This window comes from Plectropomus leopardus, chromosome 6, assembly GCF_026936395.1.
Source record: "Plectropomus leopardus strain MGB_pleo_1.0 chromosome 6, ASM2693639v1, whole genome shotgun sequence".
Taxonomy (NCBI): Eukaryota; Metazoa; Chordata; class Actinopteri; order Perciformes; family Serranidae; genus Plectropomus; species Plectropomus leopardus.
The window spans coordinates 2,423,538-2,442,693 of NC_142181.1; the positions used below are offsets into that span (position 1 = coordinate 2,423,538).

Sequence of the window (19,156 nt, forward strand, 5' to 3'; positions counted from 1 at the left end):
CTGAACATATACCGACACACTGACACATGGTGCACTTTTGGAGCGTGTGTGTGTGCATGTGTGTGTGTGTGCATGTGTGTGTGGACAAGACAATCATCAGCTGGCAGAGCTACGTCTCCCTGATAAACCACCTCTCTCTCTCTCTCTCTCTCTGCTGCCCTCTCTCTTTCTCTTTCCTGCTCTCTTGCTTCCCCCTTCACAATAGCGTCTGCGCCTTCATTTGCATGGTGCAATTGGCTCTCGGCGGCGTTGTGTTGTGGCCAGACAAGTGTAGCATTACGGGGCGAACAAGTTACCATGGGGGAAGGTTAATACAGACAATAAGGGAGGCAGATAATGGGAATTGGGTTCCTGTTTTTCAAACCTCTTATCGGCCCCGGCGCGAGAAATCAGGCCCCTGCTTTGAATAAAGAGGTGGGGAGTATTTAAAGGGCCAGCTCTGTCAAGAGCGCCGCTGTCATGTCCCTTCACGGCCACAGTTTGTTCTGTGACATTTGCACAGATGTAGGGGTGGAAGGGTGCAGGTAGTGAATGGTGGTGGTATGTAGCATGTGGTGATTACGTCTGTACTGACAAAACTCCATTGTACTGCCTCAACCTCGTTCTTCATTTATCACTGTGTTACAGTTCCTTCAAGAATAAAACTGACAAAAAAAATACATTATTGGGTATTTCATGAAAAATACAATATGTGAACGTGGATCCCTCATTAGGAGCTACAGGCTGCAACAAGGCTAAAAACATGACACCGGCAGGTTTCCTTTACAGATTTGTGCAAAAATTAAGGGATATTTTCAAAGTGTCAATAAAACAAATGTTCTGTGACTTCTCCAAGAAGCATGGCGATGGATGTTCAAAACATTAACAGCTTTATTTCTGTTGCAGCCACCACACTAGCCGTCATTATTTCCATTGAGGGCAACATAGGCGTGTTATGCGAGCAATAATGGAAAGTCGAGCCCCTCATACATGGGAGCGGCCACGAATGAAAGATTTCTTGGAGGTGATAGTCCACAATTTCACAGAGGAACTGTGGATTCAAAACTTCCATTCAACTTTTGAAGAGTTATGTGATGCAGTGACACCTTTTGTAGCTCCTGCTGCATCATATCTGAGGGAGCTGGTTCCTACCGACAAGTGTATAGCCATAGCATAATGTGACCTAGAAAAGCGAAAACAGTGTTTGCATTGCAGTTTTGCAACATCAAATCACCTCATGTGAGCACAAAAACTTTCTTTGTCAAAATGGACGTGTTTCTAGTAGGTATATTTTATGTTCAAAATTTCAAATTTTAGGGTTTTTGGAAACCTGCCTACTGACGTTTTTCAAAACAACTTGCCACATCGGGGCTTCAGGACACTTGGATTACTTTGGACGAGCAGTATGGAGACATTTTGTGGTTTTATTATGTTTTTTTTAATGTTTGAATTCTGTTCGCCACTTGTTTCAATCATTTGGGAGATGAGTGCAACGCCTTTTTCCACGTGAACCTCCTGCAGTGTTTTGTGGACTATAAAACTTTACCCATCAACATGGGGGTGGGGGGGGTGATGTTTTGCTGTTTTACATGATGGTGGCTGCAGAAAGAAGCGGATGGCAGCGGATGTTGTTAGGGGTGACAAGGAGGCGACTGAACACCTCACATTTAAGTTTGAGCCCTGGATTGTCTGGCCCCTGCGGAGAGTGTACACGTGCGTGCATGTACATGTGCGTGTGTGTGTGTATGTGTGTGTGTGTGTGCGTGCGTGCGTGCGTGCGTGCGTGCGTGCGATGGGGGGATGGGTTAGATGGACAGGCGATGGGGAGAGTTCTTAATCATCCCCCAGTCAGTCTTTGGTCCTCTTGTCAAGTGGTTCCCATCATCATGACATTTAAAATATTCATTAATTACCTCGGTGACTTGATGAGCTTTCTCTGATGCTTATACTCTCTGATGAATACACACACACACACACACACTGAAATAAATAAATAATGGGGAGATGTGTCATTCCCTATTGTCTAGCATCATTTTGAAGGAGCAGTTGTTATACTTTATGGGCTATTGTAGGACTGTAGCTATTATACTGCAGCTCTCTGAGAATCATGGTTAATGTAAATGTGGTTTTCTAGCCCGACTCATCACTTTACCTCTCCCCTCTCTCAGTGGCACGGTGCTGTGCTCACAATGGTCAGTATTTTGGATATGGGACAGTTATTGTAACCGGTCCTCCTGTCAGGTTAGAGATCTCAGTCTCTCCAGTCGTGTGTTTGTATCTGAGGAATTTCCATCATGTTGGTGTATGGGCGATGCACTGCATTATGAGTCGCTGTGATTGGTGGAAAGTAAATAGCACTGTTTGTGTTGTGCTGAAAGTTTCAGCTCTAAACAAAAGTGCCTGTTGCCTGAAACTCGTGATTTCACCATGTCACTGTGGCTGTTTCTGTTTTTACCATAGAAATACTAAACCGGGTGGTTTAATCAGGCGTCATTGATACATATAGTTGGATATTGTCTGCATAACTATGGAAATGTATGGATTTTTACCTAATTCAGGATTTCAGGGGCAGTTGTGGTTGTTGTGGTCTCAAATGCCTTATTTTGTAGCAGTTTAAAAAAATAACAAAAAAATGATGCAAGTTGCAATATTTTTAGGTTTGTTTTAATCACATGAATTTGTATTTTACAAACAAATACATAGGATGCACATCATAATATGAAACATTCTCAGAACCATTTTGGCATAAAACAAAACAACCGTTTGAAAAGATCTGAGCTGGTCCAAAGTTTTCTTTGTCATATAAGTCGGAACCAGTCAGGAGGATTCAATGGACAATAGCGAGTTCAGTGAGCATGAAATGGGAAAAGAATAGGTGACAATATAGATGAAGCAAACACAGATAAGACCACAACTTCACAGCTTCACTGTCAGGTGAGAGAGAGCCCGGTGTGCCTCTGATGGCTTGACAGCAGTTGTGACACTTTACAGTTCGTGAAGTTAAAAGCCAGTTTATTCTGATTCCAAAGTGGTATAATACTGATGCTTCTGCAGCGCTTCCAGTGTAAGATCCCGACACCAAGAGCCACCTTTCATGTCCGCATGATACGCTGCTGGTCGGCGTAAGGTGATGACGCGGTTGGAAGGAATCGTTTGTGGTTTAATGATAATTTTATGGCTAAATTGGAATATTTTTTCTACATTTTGTTTGGAAGGTGATCTCAGCTTTCTAGTGTGTTTCTACAGTTCAGCGTCATTGTTTAGTGTAACAATACCTATCATAGGCTATAATATTCTCTAATATCTCATAAAGCCTCTCAGATTTGTGAGGGACAGTTTCGATTTGAATTTGGCCACACAGAAAAAGCTGCACTGTTATTATACATAGGCAGACAGCCGTACGGTCCCTGCCTCATGCGCACAATGTGCAACAGGATGCTGTCAAGTTGACAGTAACAATGTATAAGGAGCGCAAGGTCACCTAGAGCGGGGGGAGGAGCGGTGGATGGGTCCAACAGTCCCTGGACTTTCATGCGGGAATCAGGTGTTCATTTCCCATCTGAATGTAATGAGATTTTTTTTCTACGCTTTCCCATGTGCCTCCTTCCCCTAATCCTAACCATCCGTGCCAGCATGTGCGTTTGTTGACGTCCCAGCATTGGTTGCCATGTACTGTTGTTGCCTAAACATATTCAGGTGCAGTGTAATCCCACCATGTGCTTGTGCTAACAGCATCCTTGAAAGACAACAGCAGACGCAGAAGGATACCTAGAGCGTAATGTATAGATGCCGAAATCCATTGCAAAGCAGCAAAATATGTAAACACTAGGGTTGAGAACGTGTTAGCGTGTCATATTGTACACGTTGGAAAGAGAGGGTGGTGACAATGGAGTCAGTGGACAAGCGGAGAAACATCAAGAAGGACATTCAGATCCAATGCTGCATCCTGAAATAGAGACAAGGGAAACCACCTTGTCGGATATACAGTGTAACTACCTGGTGAGCCATATCCACCGGCAGACAAGCAAAGCTCTGAAATAGCTAACAAGTGGACATCGAGTTGAGATTAGTTTGTCACACATGCTTATCCCTGACCGAGGATGAACTGAAGATGGAACGGGCAGCAAATCATGCAGATATTAGCAACTTTATCGTGTAAATGATCGGAAAAGTATCAAGACTTCAAAAGCTATACAAGTGAAATGCACACAGTCCACATGGCCAACCAGTTCGACTCCATGACTAAAAATAGATGGAGATAGATTTCCTCCTGGGGGATGACAACCCATTTGTTTTCATTTTGCAGATGGTCATTGCACCACGCCCCACCCCACATTCAGATCACACACTCCACCTCCCTCCCCCTTAAGGCTGCATGTCTCATCCACCTTTCACCCACCACCATAGACTTCCTATTATGCCGTAATAGCCGGAGTGGAGGGGTTGGTGGTGGTGGGTAAAGCATTGACCTACTAAGGATCAGATGAGGAATTCATGTTTGATTTATCTGTGTACCTCTTCATGTAGGCTCATCTCTGCACTTCATAAACCAGATCATCAGAGCAAGGATGCTGTTTTTCTTGACTGTGGACAGAAAGAGGTTACAATACGTTTACAAAAAAAGATCAATAGATCAAGAAGTTGGAGAGTAAAAGGGATAAAGTAAACACAGAGAGTGCGGAGCGATGTTACAGAATGGAGAGCAAGTTTCTCCTGTTGCACCTGCTGAAGCCTCCCTAAGATAAGCTAATATGAAAATGAGACCACACACACAATGACAAATAATGACCGATTTGACAGATAAAACTCGAAATCTCGCAAGGTCAAACGCCACTTCAGATTAATAATAATAATAACAACAATAAACTTGATTTATAGAGCACTTTTCATACACGGAATGCAGCTCAAAGTGCTTCAATAAAAGAAGTGCAACGGAAAAAAACAAGAATAAACAATCATAAAATGTTGTGATAAACAGGATGTAAAAGTAAAAAGTACAGAGAACAAAGAGAACAGTACAAAGAGCAGAATTTATATAAAATAATAAATACAAGCCAGACTCAATAAATAGGTTTTTAGTTTTGGTTAAAAAAGTTTACATTTAACAAACATGGCGGACAATGAGCTAAATGTGGCTAGCTGATAGCTACCTGGTACAACCGTTGCCATAGCAATTTCTGTCCAACTTCTCTTCTTGTCAGTTTGATCATGAAATGTTTTACACGATGTACAAACATTCATGTTATTGCCACAAATCAACAAGTCGGTCCTCCATTTCTGACGGTTATCTCACTTTATGCCTTGTGTTAATTTGTCTCTGGTTTGCTTTCGTCTTCAGTCAGCTTGCAGCCTGTTTGGCTATCGTTTGGTTCTACGTGACGATCCACAGAGTGTGCGCTCGGCTATTCAGGACACACCAATCATCTTCTAAGCAGATCAGGGAGGATAAAATCACTCCTAACACACCTCACACCAGAGGAAAATCTGGCAAGATAATCTTAAAAATCATCAGATAATAGGGACTTGGTTGGAGGGGGGAAATCGGGCCCAAAATCAACTCGATTTATCTTGTAGTGTGCACTCCGCTTAAGATCGCTAACCGCCATCATGGCCTTCAGTAACGATGGACCCTTAGGGGACTGAAGTCACTACTTTCAACCAGTAAAAAATAATGGTACGATTCCCATGAATGAAACACAAGCGTTATGCCGACGATGCACACATTAATACAAAAGTTATGAATGTAACAGTAGTTCAGTGAAATCTGGGTGACCACAGCAGCTTTAACACAGTCCAGTTCAGACTCTGCAGCTCTCACAGTAATTCACCAGGTTCAAGGAGACAGTAAAAGCTAACAGGGTCAATATCTTCATCTCCAAGGAGCACCATTTACCTCCACTAACCTGTGGTAGTGGTCTCTGTAAGTCTTGACATCTGAGTGTGGTACGTGACCCATCACCCTTCTCACCGCCACCTGATGCCATAAAAATTTTCTCTAAATAATTATAATATGTAATGACACCTCAAATGGGCAGCAGTTAATTAAATTCATTCAACTCTAATCAAATTAAGAGGTGTGGAGAAGGAACGGGGGAGACCTGATATGAAGAACCAATAAACAGCATTCAGTCTCAGTGTCAGGGCTCCTGCAGATCCTTAAAAAGTCTTAAAAGGTATTAAATTCATCAATTTATAAATAAGTGCTAAATTGGTATTAAACTGTCTTGTATCAATCTTTCAAAAGTCTTAAAAATGCTAAGACATGTTAAGTAGGATTTAATGGATCTTTTTTTCTGACATTGTGTCATACAATCTCAAAATAGTAGTTTATAGTTTTAAAATAATTCAACATCACACATATTAGAGAAACGAAACAATGACACTCATACATTTACGTCTTATCAAATTAATGATGTCTAAGCACTTTTTTAGGTATGGATAGTTACAGTTTGTTTTTTTTTGTGTATTTCACTCCATAATGTAGCGCATTTTTTACATAAAAATAAATAAATAAATCATGTTTTATATTGAACTTATTTAGGCAAAATTATCCCCAACTCTAAGCGATTAATGTTTTTTTTTTCTTAAATTCTTGTTATTGTAAAATTGGTCTTAAAGTTGATCGCAAGTGGCATGAAAAAGTCCTAAAAAGTCGTAAATCTCATTTGCCTTATGGAGAAGGAACCTGCACTGTGAGGAAAACCCTCCAGTCAACCCGAGGAAAGCAATAACTAAAAAATAAAACAATGGCTGGCCTGACATCCCGCTCCGGTGTATTATTTATCTCAAAGACCTTTATTAATTGTTTGCCCTGTCTGTTTTGCTGAGGCCACTATAGCATTAAGAGAAATTGCCTGGTTAAAGATTGATAAGAGCTGGGCCTTTGAACATGCGGTTCTTATTGTGCTTGTGTGTGTGTGTGTGTGTGTGTGTGTTTGTGTGTGTGTGTGTGTGTGTATGTGCACATTCATATGTCCTGTGTGCGTGTGTTCGTCTTTAAACATGCCTTTCAGTTTATGTGTAAACGCCTTATTGCTTGTGAGTATAATTATCTGAAAGGGACAGTCCCCCCCGCAGGCCTCATTCTCCCGTAATGCTGTCCAGTAAAGGTACCTTTTGCTGTCGCAGTGACTACATGTGGCCACTAGGAGCCCAAATACGTTTCTGATATTTAATTTAATTAACATATATTGTAGCTACATTCCAGTAAACGTACCATACACTTGAATTGTAAGTAGGAATTTGATTGACAGGACAGAGGAAGACGGATGGACATACTACTTATTGTTTTTGCATGTTTAGAAATGTAATGGCTTGTGGAATAAAGGACAGTTCGGATCTGTTTTTTGTAAAAAAGAAGGCCACATAACTTCGTCCAGATGGGAGCAGGTTAAATTAGGAGGCCAGTGGATGGCTCTCGTCAGTATTTACTTCTTGCTTCCTTTTATGCTGTGTGTTTGCACATATAGCATCTATGTGTGTGCGGGTCTATCCATCTTATATGTGTGGTCGGAGTTTGAGTGATGGTGCAGCAGTGGCCGGAGCACCGCGGATCCGGAGTAGCAGCTGACAGGATTCTCCTGCAGGGCCGTGCCTGGTATTGATCGCCTGAGCCTGGCCAGGTGTCAGCCTGGAGAGAAGGAGAGAAAGAACATGATCAGCCATGCAGACAGAAAGAGAGAGGATGGAGGAGTCAGAGGAGGAGAGAGGGAGGACGTAGCCGGCTGGGTTGACCCTAATGGAGGAGAAGGAGGAGGAGGACATCAGCAGCATCAGCAGTAACGCGAGCACGTTATGGGACATCGGTGATAAAAACGGGTCTGGAGAGGAGAATCTCCGTGTTGTAACCCTCACCTGTGCTCATGAGCTTTTGAGCAAAAATGTAATTACAGATACAAGCGTTCAAAAGTGTCACTCTCAGGGTGTCTGGACTCGCCCTTAGACACGTGATAATGAGCTATTCATGGATGCATTATAGGAAGTCTGGAAACAGCAGATTAATTCCTATAAACGCTGCTCATTGACGCATGAAGCACAAAACATTTTTTTTTTCCAGGTGTAGAATCAGAGCAGAATACCCGGATTAGCTGGCCCATAGGGCACTAGAGACTTACGAGAGGCCAAGTGCGGCCGAGTGTACTCGAGCGGGTAACTTCCACCAGCAGAGCAGCTGACTTCTAGTTTAGCGCCTCGCTAGCTTGAATGGCGGCCTTTTAGACTTTCCAAACGTTATCAAACTGGATGGCTCTAGACAGTGAAAGGAGTCGGTTTTGACACTCACAAAAAAAAAAAAAAAGATTAACAGCTGTCTCTTTTACGATCAATTGGGAAAAGTCTTTCTGGGTCAGTGGGACCAGAACGCTGTATTTCCCCTTTAAGCCACTATGTAAAATTTGCATCAGAGCCAGGCGCACTTCCTGAGGGTTTGGAGGTACCTGTGAAGTCTGAAAGGAGCTTGGAGCAGGTCTAGCTACAGAAAATACAGATCCCATCTAGCCAGGAAGTGAGCCAGGATCCGCAAGGAAGAGCCAAGGGAACAGTTCGGGAATTAGAAGGAATCAGATGGTGCACTTGTACCTTACGGGTTTGGAATGAGAACGGGTTGTATTATATCGTTACCAGCAGTGTTTCAACCTGACACCGTCCAGTGGTGTTTCATGCGGACATGACAGGTTTGGCAGATCTTAAGTGACGCTGCCCATCAATGAATCATGCTGCTGCGGGTGGTGTATAACAGCTCTGTGAATGTCTGTGTCCAGCGGCGTATCATGCAGACAGCAGCCGGCCAGCGGCGTATCATGCAGACAGCAGTTGGCCAGCGGCGTATCATGCAGACACCAAAGGTGTAATGACAGCGGAGTTTACAGGCTCCAAAACCAAAACAATAACTTGAAAGATCTGCAGAACTGAGGGAAACTGAAGAGTTGGCAACTATTCATTATCGGTCCTTCTCTATGAGAAAGTACTTTCACATCATTTTAGCCATTATTTATATAACAATATCGATTAGCGCAAATTTAAGTAATTAATCTGAATATCTGTCCCACTCACATTTAGCTTATGTAAAAGTGTGATAGAGCCTGCTACTATGAGTACTGCATTGCCACATTTGTAAGCACATAACTCATGTATGAGGTCATGCAGCTCCTGCATCGTCAACAACACGGCCCTGCAAAGGTTTCGCAATAAAATGCCTTGTGTCAACAACTGTTGGGATTCTGTCAACAGAGATGTTTTCAGAGGACTTTTATTTTGAAACGGTAGCAGGAAAGGTTGAGTAAAACATACATTTGTATTTCCTCATCTCTGGGACAGATAAAGACATTGAATAAAAGGTTCATGGAGTGAATATAATTATCAAAGCGCCTTGTTTCTGCTTACAACTACCCGCGGCACGCAGAAAAATCAGCAAGACATTGTTTCTCTAGATGTGCCGCAGCTGAGCAGCACTGCTCACACAATGTGGCTGCTCTAACTTGTTAACACAGTTGCCAACCCCACACCCCCCAAAAAACAGGTCTTGGCAACACTCACGCATTTCTTACACAGATGTGTTTTTCTGGTGTAAATGTTAGCATGGGGCAAGATCCAACCAGGGGCTGAATCATTTTGATGTGATTGATTTTGACTTTCTTATGAGATATAACTTTAAATAAATACATGCCAGGCTCAGCAAATATTGCTATTCCTTAATAAGATCTTGAAGTATGACCCGGGAGTGTTTATTTTGACCTATTTTTATAATCCATACATGTCCATTTCCCTGACTCATCGCGTGTATGACAAAATATTTATTATTGACCACTGAGAACCACCCAAGGACAAATCCCTTCATCTCCTCTTCCTCCCAAACATCACTGCTGAGCGGGATTTATGTCGTGGGCTCGTTGGCTGCCCTGTTTTTTTATGTGAGTGGCGTAAACCCTTAACAGGCTAATGCATTAACAATATCCTCTTTTAAAAATCCTAACCCGCCCCTCCACCCGCTGCACACAGCTGCAGCAGCCAGCCGCCTCTTTCCCCTGACATCATTTTGTGAAAGTAATTGCGGCCCTTACTCCATCGCTGTCGCCCCGCAGAACCCCGCCTTCCTCTCTTGTAGTGTTGAGATGCTTTTGATGCCCCCACCCCTCCTTTGGTAGTTAAGGGTAAGGGCTTAGCGGTGTCTTATCTCAAATTCATCATGGCTTCAACAGCTCCTGGGTCACTGACGGACAGCCATAACCCTCAGAGGAGCCTTTCATTGTGGAAGGTAGATAGGAGGGTATCAGAAAGCAGCTGGGTGTCACTTTGGTCAGAAACACTGTCCATATGGTACACCCTTCCTACGACTGTGTGGAGAGGCACACCATATGGCCAAAAGTATACAGACACCTGTGTTCACATACTTCTGTGTATGGTGGGTCCTTTGGGTGAGCCCCCTTTTTCCAATCTTGAAAATATAGCATTAAATAATATTTTAGGCAAAATCTGGGTTTTTTTCACCTTTGGAAGCCTCTGCAAAGCCAGATTCATAAAATATGGTTTTCCCACTTTGCTGTTGGGGAAGTTGATTGGCTTGCTCACAAACTTTTCAGACGTTTCTCATGCACCGTTTATGTTTTCCAACAAAAAGTTATGCATCAAAATGCACATGTATACCACAAAGTCATGAGCCTGAAATTCCTGCATAACCCATTTTGAAAGGCTACGATCACGTGACTAATTTGCTTACCAGACTAAAGATGGAAGTTAAGCAATACTACACAATATTACCCAATATTACCCTCTCATGTCACTTTTTGCAACTGTTATCTGTGTTTCCATGGAAATACACGGATTCTGACTTATAACTGGAAAACAATCAGTCTAAACAAAATACAAGTCCAAACTAAATAACACCAGATATAAACACAGAAATGCTCAGCTCGGTCAGTCTTGTTACGACTGACAAAAAAAGAAAAGATTTTTCCATTTGTAGATTTAGCGATTACATCTGCAAACTGAATCTATAGTTTTAAGCTGTTAGCACAGCTGATAGAGGAAAGCGTTCCAAAAACTCAAAAGCAAAGTAAAGTCCAGAAATCAAAATTAAAGAAAACAAACAACAAGAGATCATTTCCAAAATTCACAGCATTTTGTTATCCAACAAAATATTCTGCTTCTTGATGGCGTTTAGCCTTTCAAAAATGTTTTCACCGCGGTTCCAATCAATTAGCCTAGTCGTCATTTCTTTAGTTTGCAGTTAATTTTGATGTTTTATGTTCATACAAATGTCACTTTTGGTCAGTATTTATAATGTGTTCAGAACATGGTGGTTTATGCTGGTTTTTATACTCTTTGTGTCGATTCATAGTTTACACCTGTCGGCTGTTACTTTTCATTTGGTCGCTTTGTTTTTTCTCAGGAAGTTTCTCTGCTACAGCGCCATCAGTGTGAATGCCCAGCCCGTTCTCACTCTGAACTCATCAAATTTGTCCGATCCGTTAGTGCTTTTGGCACTGGACGTGGCTGGATGGCGTCAAATGAGAACGCTCGAGCCAGGCAAGCACCAGGTGCGTCCATACGCAACGCACACAACAGGCGTCAAAAAAACGAAACAAAGAATAACTGCTGCATAATTGACACATTAACACATAATCATTTGATTGATTGTTAATAAAAATAAAAGAAGAAAAAAATAGAGCAAATAGTGCTGCTTTTCCTACCTATTTTCATTTTTTTTTTTACAAAAGGTAAAAAGGTATATAATATATTTATGGAATTAGGTATTTGTTTCTGCATGTCGAAACAGCCCCACGTGTCACCCAGCACGCCCACACACCCTGGCCACACGGTGAGGGCAAATTCCCCCCGATTAGATTTGTAAATCAAAAACCAATACATATAACATGCAAGAATTAATCTGTTTTATATTCCTTGGTTACATTGTTCGTGGAACACATTTGGAAGATTTAGAATGTATTTGTGCCTGCTGCTCTCCACCATTATATGCTTCAATTCATACATCTATTTGTGAGCCCATAAAACAGGCATTGACTACCCATGTAAATTGTGTTCCCCACAATAAATTATATGCATACTTGCAAAAATACATAACTGCTGTCGGTCTCCCCGCTCCATGTCACCGGCATACTAATAGCGCCATGCTAGGAGGCCAATGATGCCACTTCCATTATTTTTCCATTTAGCCGTAATTTTGCGGAGGAAGTTAGAGTTGGTGAAATTGCCTCCCTCTGCCCTCCCTGCGCCTGATTCCTCGTCTCACAGGCTGCCTCCGTATCTCTCATTCAGCTTGTGAGGCACGTGGGGGTTGTTTTCATCCCGGTGAGTGGATAGAAAACGCCAGTGACCTGTACACGCCTCCGGTTCAGTGGGCGATTTCGTCTCAAGCTGTGGAGGCTACAAGCTCAGGGGTCACAGGTCAAGTTATCCCACAGTGAAATGGACACCATGGGAAAGTAATGCAGCCAGAACCTGCTTTGTATGCCTGGCTGACACCGAGTGGGTTATTGTGTCATGAATCGTTCACACGACTTCAAAGTCCGACAGAAATTAAACTGCATGTTTCTTCCTGTTATAGCCTGCGGATCTGCGCTGGGAAAGACGTCGCTGTCCCTGTTTCAGTAAATAATCTGAAATCATAGGAAATGTTTATGTTATGATTGCATGATTGTGCACAGAACGCCTCTCAGTTCATCTGACTGGACAATGGGACAAAATGTCAATGACGTGGGGCACTTTTATTTATTTTTCTGTTCAGGGCAAAATCAGGAGGCCCATACTGCAGATAAATGTAAGGCATTTAGCAACGCCAAAACACTGATCAAAAAAAAAAAAGCCGCCCCCGGCTGCTAAAACACGTGACGTCTGATTAATAGATTGTATGCTACTGTTACCAATGAAAGTTCAATTTACCTCTGTGCCACTGCCGGCTGAGCTGTCAATCAAATACACTGTGGCCTGCCCACAAAATAAATAACATAAATCAATAATAATAAAATTGAAAATAGATAGATAATAAAATACTACTACATTTGAAAATCACTTTGCCACAGATTTATGAAATAGGCTTGACTTTTATAAAATTAGTTGAATTAATACTTTCTGAATACTGATTTGGTTGAACATGTTTTGGATTTAAGTGTGATTAGGTTTATTTTATAGGTGTTATATCTAATTCTGTCGCAAAACATGTAACATAAAAAAAGAACTATTTAAAAGACCTGTAGCACAAACCAAATGGTGATGTGTGTGTGTGTGTGTGTGTGTGTGTGTGTGTATGTATGTGTGTGTGTGTGTGTGTGTGTGTGTGTGTGTATGTATGTGTGTGTGTGTGTGTGTGTGTGTGTGTGTGTGTGTGTGTGTATATGTATGTGTGTGTGTGTGTGTGTGTGTGTGTGTGTGTGTGTGTGTGTGTGTATGTATGTATGTGTGTGTGTGTGTGTGTGTGTATGAGAAAGAAAGAGAGGTAGGAACTGGGGGCTGATGGTCACCACAGCCTCTGGGTGCACATACACACATACACACATACACACTATATACAGAGCTCTCACACAGCTCTGACGATTTTGGAAAAACCAATAAAATTGCAAATTTCCCCTCATATTTTCACAATATCCTAAATAAACAGCAGCAGCAGCTTTGCACATCTCTCTCTCTCCCTCTCTCTCTCTCTCTCTCTCACATTAAATATTAATCCATACGTGGCAGAGATGACTCCAATCAGAGCACAGTCGACATACGGGGCGACGGTGGCTGCCCCTCTTCAGGTAAACAGTAGGGAGATTGTTCCCTCTCTCCATTTCCATCCATCCATCCATCCATCCACCTCCATCTCTCTTTTACCTCCTACCACTTCAAACATTCACCCAAAAACTGAAAAAAACCTGTTCACGCAGACTTTATCTGATTAAAAAGGGTCATCAAAGTGAAATCTCAGACAAAACAACATGCTCAACTCTACATTGTGTGTGTGTGTGTGTGTGTGTGTGTGTGTGTGTGTGTAATCAAGCATGTTTAGCCTCATTTAGCACTATTATACTATATATACACTATATATTAAACTGTTAACCTCATGATCAAATCACTGTATACCACCATCACTGTACTTTAGTGTAAATACTATTATACAATTACTTTTGGTACGTAAGTATTGAAAGTAAAATAAAAAATGTGTGGTCAAGTATTGTGAAATTTATTTATTTGATATATAACTTTGTTACAGTGCACTATGGAGAACATGATTAGTGGGAAATTAGTAGAAAGTCAAAGAAAAATACCTAAAAAAATGGAAAAAAAAGAAAATCAATACATAAATAAAATAAATAATAATACAATTAAATAAAAAAAAATACTAATAAAAAAAGGAAGTGACCTGGAAAATATGCATTATAAATTACAATAGTCCTGTAACACAATAGTAAATATATAATTATCCCAGACAGTTTACCCTAATCTTTGTAAAATAATTTTCTAATATATATAAATTTGCAACTTGTGGAACTTTTTGCCATGTTTTTTAAAGAAATTGCACCAAATTGCGCAGGGCCAAAGGTTTGAATACTTGTGAAAGATATCTGAATATACATATATATATATATATATATATATATATATATATTTAATAATAATAATATTTAATAATAATAATAATAAATATATAAAACTTCACCCACCATCCTTCAGAGGCATCACAACCCTAAAACTGCAGCATCCTTTTCTCTGCACTCACAGCTGATATGATGCAGGTCAGTTCCAGCATCAGCAGGTGAATCTAACACTGAATAACAGACTCAGGGTCACCACATATATGAACACCTGCTGAAGAGGAACGTTTCCCAGTAAGAGCACCTCCTATTTTCCCTGCTCCTTTCCCCTCCCTCCCTCTGCTCCTCCTCTCCTCTACAGAAGTGTAAGAGACTCCACGCTGCTGTGACGCCACCAGGGGCAGCAGAGGAACACGCTACGACACCTGCAGCTTCACTTTTCTTTGTCTGAAATATCACAAGACAGAACTGCAAGTAAACAAACAAGCATCAAGCCAGATACGAGATAAAGAGAGAGAAAGACAAAGCATGACAGAAGCACACATATGTAATAGGACAGAAATAAGCAAGCGACGGTCTAAATACAAACAACACAGCAACAAGAAAGAAAAAAACAAATAGAAATCAATGCATGACGGAGCCAAAAAGCTGAAGCAAAAGAAAAGCAAACACAAATCTGGAAAAAATAAATAAATAAAAAGAAAGACAAAGCATGGAGAAATAAACAGAAGAAAGACAAACACAAAGACAACAAAAAGAAAGAAGAAGGCAAACTGTCAGAAAAACAAATAATTATAGAAAAACAACTTTAAAAAAGAAAGATTAAAAGAAAGTTTTCTTTTTTTTTTCCTGCATGAAGCAGAAGCTGTGTAAATCAGCACCATGATGACATTTACACACGCATTTATAACCTGCACACACAAACACACACACACACACTCTCTTAATAAACAAACACACACTGAATTAACTCTTAACTGTAATGCCTGTGTTGTCAGCTCGGGTTTCCACCCACATATGTTCCCCACCGTGGGCGCATGCCTGCACGCACACCCAGACTGATGCGTTCAAAAAAATGAAGTTCAGTCTCATGCAAGAACAAGCAGCACATCTTCACAGTTTATGTAGAAGCATTTAAATAGTATAAGAGTTTAGTGAAAATGCACGTCTGTGAATACTGAGTATACAGGTGGATAAACGAGACTTGGATTATACTGCACGAGTAGTGTGAGAGTTTGTAAACAGATGTTTTGATTTATTCCAGGGGCTGAATTTAGATTCTTAAGGGTGAGGGGGACATATACAGTAGTACAGGCATAAATCCTAAAAAAGTTTTGTTTTGTTTTGGTTTTTTTTTTCATAAAATGGATGGTCATAACAAACAAATATATTTATATTTTATTTTTTTTTAAAAAACACAGCAAAATCCATTAATATATTTACATCATACCATAAGTGAAAAAAGTGTAGAATAGAATTACTGTAAACTACAGCATCTAGTGGCTTAGCGCCTGACTATAATATACATACATAATTTCTTCCTCACCTAAAAGAATTTTACAAAAAATAAGTGAAAAAGCGCATGGGGACACAAAATCAGAGATGTGGTCCCCTCTGATTTCAGTAAATCAAGATTTTTTTTTGTGTTTGTTTGTTTGTTGTAGGGGCTTGTGAGAGAACGTTTTCTTTATAATCTAGACCCGACTCAGGCTGAGTAACTTTAAACTGAAGGAAACGTTGCATTTGTTGGGCACTATTTTCAGCTGCGGATGAATCCATATTTGGTGCTTATTTCAGTGGGACTCCGTGTGTAGGAAGAGTTAAAATGAAAAACAGAGTGGCTCAATGATTCTAATTTTTAACAGTTTTTGGAAAACAACAAAGCTTTATGGCACAATGGGAAAATAGATATCAGGCTTTGATAAACACACAACTGCTGACAATAAGAGAAAAATACATTAACATCAACATTTCCAGACTTAGACTTTTTTAATACTGAATTTAACTTGGTACATGTATGTGTAATTTTTATAGATTTATATAATGTTGCAGAAGAAGTGATTTGAGTGTAAGCTTGCGTATTTGGTCATAATAATATTTCTGAATCTGAATCATGTTTTGTATTATGTTCTCTTGTCCGGGGCACAGTACACGTCAGCTCCTCCTCTTTGTAATATGTAAAACTGACGTTGATATCCACACGTCACCAATCATTTGGTCATGTGATATTTTTTAGTCTTGTTTCATTGGGTATCTATACGTTTCCTTGAGTTTTCCAAGCTTTTCATAGTCATATTCAGGCTGTAGATTCATTAACAAAAGTTTTTTTTGTAAATTCAGGTAGCTAACAGGTTTACAACTTGTCCATACACTCAAAGTCTCCACCAGCATCTCCAGTCCTGTACCTTTCCAAGAGCCAGACAGGAAATGCCAGCTCCTTTATGTGATGGACTGATAGACAAGTGAAGGTAAAGACAGACAGAGACTAATCCGTGTGATCCGTCTCCAGCCTTGATCTCACCTCTGAGGCCTTCAGATGTAAGGTACTTTTTCAGAAGGCAGCATTGGCCCCTTCACTTTTAGCAATGAAAAAACTAATTTTCAGAAATTGTAATGGTTTTTGCATCTTATACGTTGTAGGATATTACATTAATAATGGGGAGAGTGGAAATGAGAATAACTTGAAAAAGAAAAAAATCTAAAAAGTAATTAATTAATTAAATTTAATTAAAAAATTAAAATGTGCTAACAGTATTGATTATGGTGGAGATTTGATTGTTTAGACATTGTGAGAGGAGATACATTTTAATCTAGTAATTTTGATCTTTTTTATCTTGAGCTCCTGGGGGTTTACTTGGGGTTTAAATACATTTTTTGCTATATCTCCAAAGTATATATATTTTTCTCTTTTTTTTATTTCAAAAGAAAAATTTCTGCCTGTCACAGTTTTATTCATAAATCAATTCATAAAACAAACTCAAGCAATAAGTGAAAAATCACATGCGATGAAGTGGTTTTATACTGCACTTTTTTACCTGTGGGGTCAGTCAATGTATTTATTAGTTTAATAATTTTTTTCTGTAAGAAATATTTTTGTTACGACCATCCGCTTGTGGAGGGGACATTAAAAATTATTAAAAACATGTTCATGTTTTGTTGTACCTCTGACAGAGGGAACTGAAAAGCAAAAGCCCTTCAAAGTATTTTTGCCTGCAATTACTGTGTCCCCCAACATTGGTATTAAATTTTGAACCCATGGGTATGAATTACAAAAAAAAGGGCAGTGGCCTTCAAAACAACATCCAAAATGACCTCTGAATACCCCTCAGGTCATGAGGTTTTACACTGACAATGATCCACCTTAAAAACCGAGACCATAAATTATCTATATATGTAACCATTCTCTGTCTTTTAATTTGACAAAGATATTTCAGATTGACACCAGAAGTGGGCCTGATCTGCACCATAAATTGTTAGAAATCTTATTTTTGTTAAAAAGGTGCCCAAATGACCTTAAATCCAGTTTTTGCTTGCTGTAAAAAAAAAAAAAAAAAACACCTCTCATTCTATGTTACAAAAATAAATTTTAGTATTTTGTATTATTTATATTTTATATTTAAATGAGTTGCACAAATCAACAAATGACTTCTCTTTACTAAAATTAGAAGTATTAGAGTATCTTAATAGCCAGTATGATTTACAGCTGATTAAAAACTTTTCCAATGTTCATTTTAATCCGACTTTTGTTTAAGACAGACCGAAAAAAAAAAAATTGTTTTCTAATTTCATTTGTACTCATATATGTGTAGAAAAAAAAACATTTGAACCAAAAATTTAAATGTTCTTAAGGTGCACTTTTTTTATGAGCAGACAATATTTTGTGAAATTTTACATCTTTCTGAGCACTTTTAGGACTTTAGGAGATCAAGTTTCTATGTTTTTTTTTCAGATTTTTCTTTTCCTAAATTTGCAAAGCACATAAAAGATGTCTGAGTTTTTATCTCTGTCTGGTTTGGTTTCTGCTCAAATTCCACGCAGAAAAAATAATAGTTTATATAGTGACTTTGTTATGGCGCTGCAGAGAGACTGTGTGTGTTTGGGCCTCCTCTTCCTCCTCGCTGTCACTCAGTATTAGTTCCGTTTTCCCGTCACTCCTCCAGCTCACACTCTGTCCATCCTCATTTTCTCCCTCCTTCCTTCCACTACTGATCAAAGTTTCCCATCCCTTCCTTTTCTCTTTCACCCCCATCCTCCTCCTCCTCCAATGTCCAACGTCCCCCGCTCAACTTATTGTCTTACAGGCTCACGACAGAGCCACACACACACACACACACACACACACACACACAAAAACACACACACACGCACGCTCACATTTAGCCAGAGAGTCACGGTTCCCTCCCCTCCTCCATGATGGACTGGGATTGGCTCCCACTGTCACAGTGTGTGATTGCAACCTCCGTTTGACCTGCTGGGGATATATGGCGTCCCCGGGTTATCTACATAATGCACAGGGAGAGAGGTGGAGGAAGCCATCTGAGAACAAGAGAGGAGGGAGAGGAGGGGGGAGAGAGGGAGAGAGGGGAGGCTGGATGAAAAGATATTGCTGGGAACAGAGTTGGATTAGATAGACAATAGTGTTGGCTAAA

The 19,156-nt window shown here is 40.1% G+C and overlaps 1 long non-coding RNA gene across 1 annotated transcript in view; it reads left to right on the top strand.

The window, feature by feature from the left end:
- Positions 1-19,156, top strand: part of LOC148189287 (uncharacterized) — a 62,751-nt gene that overhangs the window by 42,316 nt on the left and 1,279 nt on the right. The window lies entirely within an intron of this gene.